The sequence below is a fragment of the Callithrix jacchus genome, chromosome 19, assembly GCF_049354715.1.
Source record: "Callithrix jacchus isolate 240 chromosome 19, calJac240_pri, whole genome shotgun sequence".
Taxonomy (NCBI): domain Eukaryota; kingdom Metazoa; phylum Chordata; class Mammalia; order Primates; family Cebidae; genus Callithrix; species Callithrix jacchus.
In genome coordinates this window covers 31,779,867-31,785,866 of record NC_133520.1, presented here as the reverse complement: position 1 = coordinate 31,785,866, position 6,000 = coordinate 31,779,867, and the positions used below count along the sequence as shown (strand labels likewise).

General features: G+C 53.0%; 1 protein-coding gene and 1 long non-coding RNA gene across 6 annotated transcripts in view; one reads left to right on the top strand and one right to left on the bottom strand.

Moving 5' to 3' along the window:
- Nucleotides 1–350: 350 nt before the first annotated feature.
- LOC144580397 (uncharacterized) lies at nt 351–765 on the bottom strand. The gene is made up of 2 exons (XR_013529848.1): nt 654–765; nt 351–407 (listed from the first exon to the last, which is right to left on the bottom strand). It is a non-coding gene; the product is annotated as an uncharacterized LOC144580397 (long non-coding RNA).
- Nucleotides 755–6,000, top strand: part of PIK3C2B (phosphatidylinositol-4-phosphate 3-kinase catalytic subunit type 2 beta) — a 79,125-nt gene continuing 73,879 nt past the window's right edge. For 4 of the 5 annotated variants that reach the window (XM_054248218.2, XM_054248217.2, XM_035281111.3 and 1 more), the window contains exon 1: nt 1,222–1,670. The gene's annotated coding sequence lies outside the window, so the exon portion shown is untranslated. Of the gene's footprint in view, nt 854–1,221; nt 1,671–6,000 lie in introns of those variants that run through there. The other variant, XM_035281112.3, reaches the window with a different exon arrangement.

Genomic DNA, 6,000 nt, shown 5'->3' with positions numbered 1-6,000 from the left:
CAAGTGGCGAATGCATTCACGGACAGGTCTTTTAACCCCTGTGGTTCCTGAAATCAGGAATAACATCATATACATTATGACATATGTGCAGAGCTGGCGGCCTTCAGTTAATTATCAAGATATTTCACTTACATTCTCTCCTTTGATCATGATGAAAGCCCTGCGTGATAGGTGAGGACGCTACTGTTGATGTTTGAGCGTGAAGTGGACTACTCAAAGTCACAGGCACTGGGTACAGAAGGGACTGTAGGAGCAGAAAGGGGGGAGTGATCCCTTTCCTCCCCATCATAAGAGTCACAGCCGATACTGCTATAACAAAAGACCAGTAAACAAGAAAGAAACCTAACAAATGTATTTAATCATAGTTTTACTTGAAAGGCTGAGAACCAGGTGTTAATCTTCATAGCCTGTGGAGAAAGAAGAAACGAGGGCAGTGGAGGAAAAAACGATTCACGTTTTTAGGAAAAGGTACTTTGAGATCAGGGATCGTTGGTACAATGCAAACCAAATGCAAACGAGGAGCTGGCCAACTCATGGTTTCTTTTGGGTGGAGCCTTTAGGAAAATTCTTCCAGAGAGCAATGCTCGAAGTAAGGTATTTAGAGTAGAAATTTTAAATATAACATATTGCATGGAAGGTTTTTTTCTCCCTACCCTAGTTGGGTTGGAGGATCCTCTGTCTCCCCTCCCCACTTAGGTTGACTGCTATTTTCTGGGTCACAGCTTGGAAGATCCACCTGGACGAATACAAAAACGAGACTCCCCTTCCAGAGAGGAAGGAAGGAGACAGACGAATGAGATTGAGCGTGTAAAGGCCAGAGACAGCCTCTCTCTACCCCCGCCTCACCCTCAAGGTAGGGGCTCCTCAGAACATCGCTACCGTAATTATGGGGGAAATTCCTGAAACGGATAACTGGACCTCGGCACCGTCATTTCTAGCAGAATGATTGCGCTTTCCTCTGACCCAAGCTAAGGGGTGCCAGCAGGGGAAAGTAACGACCATCCGCAAAAACCCTCACCCAAGTGGGGAGTAGAAATCCCGGCTCTTGGGTTGCAGAGCTCAACTTGACGCTAGCGCGTTTCTCTACCCCCACGCAATGGCAAGTGGGGAGGGAGTCGGAGGGGAGAGGAGAAGAGGAGAGAAGGAAAGAAGGGGGAAGGGGAGGGGAGAAGCCGAGGGCGGCCTGGGTTCCAGCAGCCGCCCCGCCCTCCGGCTCGCGGCGGATTCGGCGCTGCGGCTGGAGCCGGCGGCCGGGCGGCTGCCTGTCCAGGCTGGGTCTGGCCGAGCCTCGCGTCGCCGTGCAGTGCGCCGGGTGTCCGGGAGATGGCTTCCCCTCTCTCGCCCGCTGCTCCCGCTATTGTCTCACCCGGGGTGGCCTGACTCTGCGAGCTCGCGCACGCTCTCGGCGGAGAGCACCCCTCCCCGCCCCCCAAGCTGGTCCTTGCACCCTTTGCTACCTCTCCCTCTCCTCCTTGGACCCCAGGGTCGGCGCGGAGCCTGGAGAGGGGAGCGGCCCGGGAGCGGGCGGCGTGCGGCCGGCCAGCTCCCCTCGCGCTGGTGCAAGAGGCGCTTGGAGCCGCAGAGCGAGCCCGGGAGGCGCGGAGCGAGCAGCCCACGTCGCTGGGCACAAGGCACGTCGGGTGTTGCAGCAGAGCCCGCAGCTAGCGCAGGTAGGACACGCACCCAGCCGGTTGCACCGGCCCCCGGGTCTGCAAAGTGCCCCCAGAGTGGAGGCAGCGGAGGTCAGGAGGCTCTCCCTCCAACATGGCAAGAGCGGAGGTGCAACAATGGAAGCGGCGGAGGGTTCCAGGCGGCGGGCTGAGCGGCGGACGCCGTGGGAGCCTGAGCTTCTGCCGGCCGCGCAGAGCAGGTTGCCCCTCACCCCACGCCACTGCACTCCAGCAGCTTCAGGGCCTCTGGGGCTCCAGGCACCCGCGTCCCCACCCCCTTCTCGCTAAACACACTTCCTGGCTCCCAGCTGCTGGGCGATCTGAACCAGCCAATGCCTTTGGGGTTTGTTTATTTAAGATGAGAAATAAAAAAAGCAAAACCTGTCCTGTGATGGGGGTAGTGCCTTCCGTGGATTGGGTGAGAAGTCGGCATCTAGCCTGGGGAATGTGTACGTTTCTTAGCCGGGCGGAGGGTAGAACTGCCTTCTCCCTTATAAGGACACTGCAGCAAAAGCAGACTGAGAGCTTGCAAGAGGGAGAGGGACCCTCAGGCCTGAGTTCGCGGGTGCCCCGAGAAGGCGCTGCCCTCCTGGCCTATACTTGTCTCTCATTTTCAGCTCCCGACAGCGGTGACTTTGAGGTTGGAGGAAGCAATCGCAGCAGGAAGCGCAAGCAAGGCTGCCAAGCTGGTGTGGGGAGGAGCAGGGTGGGGAGCCCAGGGGCTTGGCAGGCTCCTGGCTTGTGGGAAGAGGTTACCAAAGGTATGGGGTTAGTGCACACACCCTAGTTGGCCGATGTTGAAGAGTGTGTGTGTGAGATCTGCCTTTGCTCTTGCTCCTTCAGGCCTGCCTTCTCTCCATCTCCACCCTCTTCTGGGGTCTTCGCAGCTTCCCGTCAGGCCTGGGATGGAATCGCTATACTGTCTCTGGCAGCCCTCTTGGGCTGTTTTTTCTCAACTCTGTTGGAAAGTTTTGTACCCTGGGCTGGCTGGTCCCAGCATGGCACCAGATTCTTTAGCAGGCAGCTACCCAGGGTCCAAGAAGTGGGCCAATGCTGCCCCTCCTCCTCACTCTAAACTACCTATTTGGGATATGGCCAGGCAGATGTAAGCAATTTGCACTAAATTCCAACCCTGAATCAGTGCTGAATGAAAACTTACTCTGTTGCTGCATTCGGCCTTGGGAAGATTTTAGGAAGAGAAATGGCCCAAAGGGTGGCAATGCAGACCCCAAATACTTCCCTCTCCCCAACTTTAGCTGTGGATCCCAGAGCAGAGAGGCAGGGAGCCTTTGGAATCCCAGCTCCTCCAGAGCCTGGCTGTCCCATCTTGAGGTTGTGTCCATGGAAAAATTAAGACGAGGCACATTTTATAGCTCTGTTTGGCAGCCAGCATCTGAAAAGACGGTGGTTCTGAGCTGGAGCCCTAGACCCAGGCTGTGGCTCTCTTCTTTGGCCTTTGGGTGAGCCCAAGGTTTGATTTCCATGACTCTGAGCTTACTGCTGAGTGTGCATGGGTGTATATGGCTGAATCTGATCAAGCTGTCAGGACTGGCTGCTTGTCCATTTCCTTCTTCACTGGAAGCATGAGGGAGAAAGGGCCAAGGGGGTGTGCTGGGTGAGGAAGGGTCAGTTTTTCTGGGGACTTGGGCTGTTCCTGGGGGAGCCCCTTTGGGCTTCCTCAGTGGTCTGGAATGCCTTTGGTCTATGTCATGACCTAGTATGCTCTGGCAGATACTCTATACCCTCATGGGCCTTTGGTCCCCTCTTGGTGGTGTCCCCACTCCTCCTATGCCTGGTGCTTTGCATCTGTATCATGTCTGTGGTCCTTCAGCCTGCATAGCCCTGCCTGGACCAGCAGGGAGGAAAATGAGGAGGTCTCTGTTCCCTTGAGGGGCATGTCACTAGCCATAAGGTTCAGGCTCCTCATATTCCCAGGAGGTGAACTTGGACATCATAATGTGAAGTAGTAGACAAAACAGTGCCCTGGTGTGACTTTCTTCTTAGCTATGTGAGCTTGGACAGTTTGTGAACCTAAGATTTAGTTTGCATCTTTGTAAAATGGAGGTGGGAGAGTAGCCATGGTTTGCAGGATTAATAATGTAATACTGCTTACCAAGAACTGAACAAAATCCTGTGTGCAAAAGTACCCTGAAAACTGCAGAGTACTTTACAAATGATTATTCATCCTGGGTTTACCCTCCATCATAAGGGAGGGAGAACTGTCAGGGATGGGGACAGGGTGGGGTCTGAGGACCATAGGGAGTAGGGAATATTTTGGGACCTTTTCTTTCTTGCTAAGGAAAGAGTAATGTGACAATACCAAGGTAACTGCTGTATTCCTTGCATATTTTTCTTTTTTGAGATGGAGTCTTGCTCTGTCGTCAGGCTGGAGTGCAGTGGTGTGATCTCGGCTCACTGCAACCTCCACCTCCTGGGTTCAAGCGATTCTCCTGCCTCAGCCTCCCGAGTGGCTGGGACTAGGGGCAGGTGCCACCGTGCTGGGTTAATTTTTGTATTTTTTACTGATAGAGATGGAGTTTTACCATGTTGGCCAGAATGGCCTCAATCTCTTGACGTCATGATCTGCCCACCTTGGCCTCCTAAAGTGCTGGGATTACAGGCGTGAGCCACTGCGCCCGGCTGGGTATTTTTCTTTAAATAGTGTTGGCAGGATGGGAACTGGGAGAGAAGGAAAGGCTGCCTCATGATATTTGTAGTAATGGAGGAGGACAAACACCTTCTAAGGGTTGGCTACTCCCTTTAGACAGGATAACGCTGAGCTGGCAAGTAATATAAATGCTTACACTCATTGATATCAGCCATCTAGTAAATAATAAAGGTGGGATTTGAAGCAGGCAGTCACACGCCATACCCTGTGCTCAGCCTCAGTGCCACTTCCAGAGAGATACTGGGTCTTGGGAGAACAGAAAGGGACAGCAAAATGAGGAGTTCATTCTTGTTATTTGTCTGGTTTTGAGACAGGGTCTCTCCTTGTTGCCTAGGCTGGCGTGCAGTGGGCTGAAGTGATCCAACCTCAGCCCCCACCCTGAGTAGTTGGCACTACAGACCTGGACCACCTGTGTGTTTATCCCATTCCTGACATGGGCATGGTGGCTCATGCCTATAACCCCAGCACTTTGGGAGGCCAAGGCAGGTGCAGCTAATTTTTAGTAGAGATGGGGTCTCAGTATGTTGTCCAGGCTGGTCTCAAACTCCTAGCCTCAAAGGAGCCTCCTAAGTGTTAGGATTATAGGCGTGTGCCACTACATCCAGCCTCAGAATTCTTTTTTTATTGTGACAGAGTCTTGCTCTGTCACCCAGACTGGAGTGTGGTGGCACCATCTCTGCTCACTGCAAGCTCTACCTCCCAGGTTGAAGGGATTCTCATGCCTCAGCCTCCTAAGTAGCTGGGATTATAGGTATGTGCTGCTATGCCTGGCTAAGTTTTTGTATTTTTAGTATAGATGAGGTTTCACCGTATTGGCCAGGCTGGTCTTGAATTCCTGACCTCAGGTGATCTGCCCACCTCGGCCTCCCAAAGATTCATGATTACAGGCGTGAGCCACCATGTCCAGCCTCAGAATTCATTTTTTTTTTTTTTTTTTTGAGACGGAGTTTCGCTCTTGTTACCCAGGCTGGAGTGCAATGGGGTGATCTCAGCTCACCGCAACCTCCGCCTCCTGGATTCAGGGGAATTATCCTGCCTCAGCCTCCCGAGTAGCTGGGACTACAGGCAGGCACCACCATGCCCAGCTAATTTTTGTATTTTTAGTAGAGACGGGGTTTCACCTTGTTGATCAGGATGGTCTCGATCTCTTGACCTCGTGATCCACCCGCCTTGGCCTCCCAAAGTGCTGGGATTACAGGCTTGAGCCACCGCGCCCGGCCCTCAGAATTCATTCTTAATGGATTTCTTGAATTCCCATGAGACATCACCAGCCTGGGACATCTCATGGGCATGTAGGCATAATAAATTTGTCTGGGCCTTATCTGCTTTTCCATGCATTTTTATTTCTATCCCTACCTTCTAAGGAAGAAGGAGATGTGGGATAATCTGATCAGGTCATTTTGTTGCCTTCTGAGCAATGCTAATAGAAGGTTTGGGGCTGGGCATGGTGGCTCATGCCTGTAATCCCAGCACTTTGGGAGGCCAGGGTAGGTGGATCACCTGAGGTCAGGAGTTCCAGACCAGCCTGGCTACCATGGTGAAACCTGTCTTTACTAAAAATACAACAAATTAGCTGGGCGTGGTGGTAGGCACCTATAGTCCCAGCTACTTGGGGGGCTGAGGCAAGGAGAATTGCTTGAACCCAGGAGGTGGAGGTTGCGG